We start from the raw sequence: 3,188 nt of genomic DNA on the forward strand, positions 1-3,188 counted from the left end.
CTTCTTTAATCCATCTGTTGTCTGTATATCGGCTCATCAAATTCCTCTTCCAAGTGGGTCTTTTTACCTTGGAGGAAACGGAAAAACAGGTGAAAGAAACGGACCGTAGAAATCGCATTTTCATCACATCATTGTTTCTACATTTGGGTCATAAATCAAGTCCATTGGAATTACAGTTTCCTCACTCCTTAAACTCATTACCCTAGTACGACGATTGCACCTCATTAAAGCCTGACCGCATCTAAATATCAAACCAATCGTTATGATAACACCTAAGATACATAGGAGAAACTTCCCAACATCCATTATAACTCCTTGGGCCCATTCTCCTAAACCGGAGAACCAATTTCGCGGGTTCAACCATGACACCCAACCAGTCAGCTCATTACTCACAGCAGCAAGGGTGAGATTGTGTCTTCTGCGAAATTCCCACTTTAGTTGGAGAATATCGTCCATCTTTTGGTCTATGACCTCGACCGGGGCCTCGGTGCTATTCGTAATATATGTGCAACATTTCACGCCGTATTGTGTTGCCAGTGTGACACAATATCCGCCTGTTACTGCTGTGAGGTAATTAAGAACCATTCTATGCTGGACTAGTTCTGTTTTGTAAGCCTGAAGTTCCCTTCCAGTATACCTAAACGTGTCATCATACATTTCAGTGATATTATCTAACAAATTGGTGAGCGCAGAAATGTATTTATAATTCAACACTCCTCTAGCGGTGTGAGTGATATCTAACGCGATTAAGAATTGAATCCCGGTGGATTCACTGATCATGTCAGAGGCCGGGTGCTCTGTTCTTTCTATCAGGTGCCGTTTAACGATGTGCTCGTAATGAGTATGAGTATAAGGAGTTTGGGCAATACGGTGTATGTCTTTCATTTTGTCATGTGATACAGTCATTACTTCAGGCAGTACTTTTCCAATATAACACAATCCTTCAGAGTTTGGGGCAAGCCACTTATACGCCTTTCTCCCGCATATGAAATATGCATCATCGGGGAGAACATATGGGACGGAGTAGGACATAACCATATTACACACCTTCCATGTGAAATCTCCTAACCCTAATTCTTCCATCTGCTTAGTACACGTATCAGGTTGTACGATATGTGCACAGTATCCTGGTGATACCTCTCCAACTCTCGTAATCCTATTTCCTAAGGTATACCTATACCGGAAAGATTTTCCTCTACTGGCTATGTGGCGTATAAGCTCTGTATCTGTAGGCATTCTATCTGCTCTGTGTGAAAAGGTCATGGTTTGATTACTCCATGACACTTCCCAATTTCCCGGCTTTCGGGGATTGGAGATGTTAAAACATAATAGGGACCTATCCACATGGTATTGGTGGAGCTTCAAACTAGGAGGGCTGGAGATATTAAACCTCCTGTCCACCGGTCTCCCACCACTTAACTCAAGTACCTCCCCTAACGTTAAAGGAAATGGTACTAGCCCTGATTTGCTATGACCTTGAGGTACTTGAGAACATACCCAACAATCTGTTTTATTTAACACACTACCCACTAAAGAGTGATAGTCACTCAAGGGATGCCGGTCCATATGGATATTAAAACTGGATTGGCATTTCTTTATGCACCCATACTCAATGACATTGTTACAGAGCCGACAGATACAGTTTTCTTCAGCTAACAATCCTTCACAATTCCTTCTATGGTCAATGCTATCGGATCGTTTTCTGATACTCGCCTTTGCTTGTTGATTATGTTGTTCTCGGAAAACTACGCCTCCATTTCTGTCATCAGAACCCATTCCAGAACCTCTCTCGAACTCCATGGTACTCTCGCCGGAACAGACTGCTCTGGTCAACATCATGGTCAACAGGAAAATCCGGATCACAGTCTCTTGGGGCAAGTCCATCTTGTAGGAGGAAACGGAGAAGAATGAGAAGGAGGAAAAAAATAATTTGAGGGAGAGGGGATGGGAAGTTGGAGAAAAACAATAAAAGGGAACAGGGGATCGACAACTGCTTTTGATCTTGTGGTTCTCGATGCTCAGGTGCCGCCTTAGTCCTCCTGGAACAGACACTCTAGTGATACAACCTCTACCGTCTGTTCCTTATCACAGAACTTCTCTGGATCAACGACCTTCTTACAGTGGGACGAATGAACCCAAGTCTCTCTCTCAGCAACCTTCAATGCTGTAGTGCTAGTCAATAAGACCTGGTATGGTCCTTCCCATCTGTCAATAAGGCAACCTGAGCGTAGAAAATTCCGTATCATTACATAATCCCCAGGTTCAATGTCATGACAATTACTATCTGGTAAGTCAGGAATCACTAACTTCAGATTATCATTTTGATTCCTTAACTGTTTACTCATGTTAATCAAGTATTTTACAGTCACTTCATTGTTACACTTCAAATCATCCTGAGGGTTAATCATAACATGCGGTTGTCGACCAAACAAGATTTCAAAGGGAGACAGATTAAGAGGGGACCTGGGAGTGGTTCTGATGCTGTACAGTACAATGGGTAAAGCTTCTGGCCATGTCAATCCTGTTTCTGCCATCACTTTACTCAGTTTATTTTTAATAGTGCTGTTCACTCTTTCCACTTTCGCACTCGCCTGTGGACGGTATGGAGTGTGCAGCTTGCTATCAATTCCCATCAATTTACACATTCCTTGAAAGATATCACCTGTAAAATGGGTACCCCTATCAATTTCGATAATTCTAGGGATACCATATCTACATACAAATTCCTGCACAATTTTCTTAGCAGTAAACATAGCGGTATTTGTGGCCGCCGGAAATGCTTCGACCCAATTTGAGAAAACATCTATACAAACAAGTACATATTTCAAATTTCGACAAGGGGGTAATTGAATAAAGTCAATCTGTATTACCTGGAAAGGGCCGCCGGCAGGTGGGATATGGGATGGTTCTGTTGGTATTGTTTTTCCGATGTTCTTTCTCAGACAGGTAAGGCATGACATTGCTCTTTTACTCGCATGAGATGAAAATCCTGGGGCACACCAATATGCTCTTACCAACTTGCACATCCCTTCCCTGCCCAGATGAGTCAGCCCGTGAGCTGCCTCAGCTAAACATGGAAGATATGCTCTGGGGGCCACCGGTTTACCTTGTCCATCCGTCCAGAGTCCTGAGGACTCCTGGCCATATCCCTTTGCCTTCCAGACTGCCTTTTCCTGTGTGGAACACAA

The sequence above is a fragment of the Pseudophryne corroboree genome, unplaced genomic scaffold (assembly GCF_028390025.1).
Source record: "Pseudophryne corroboree isolate aPseCor3 unplaced genomic scaffold, aPseCor3.hap2 scaffold_383, whole genome shotgun sequence".
In the NCBI taxonomy this organism is placed as follows: Eukaryota; Metazoa; Chordata; class Amphibia; order Anura; family Myobatrachidae; genus Pseudophryne; species Pseudophryne corroboree.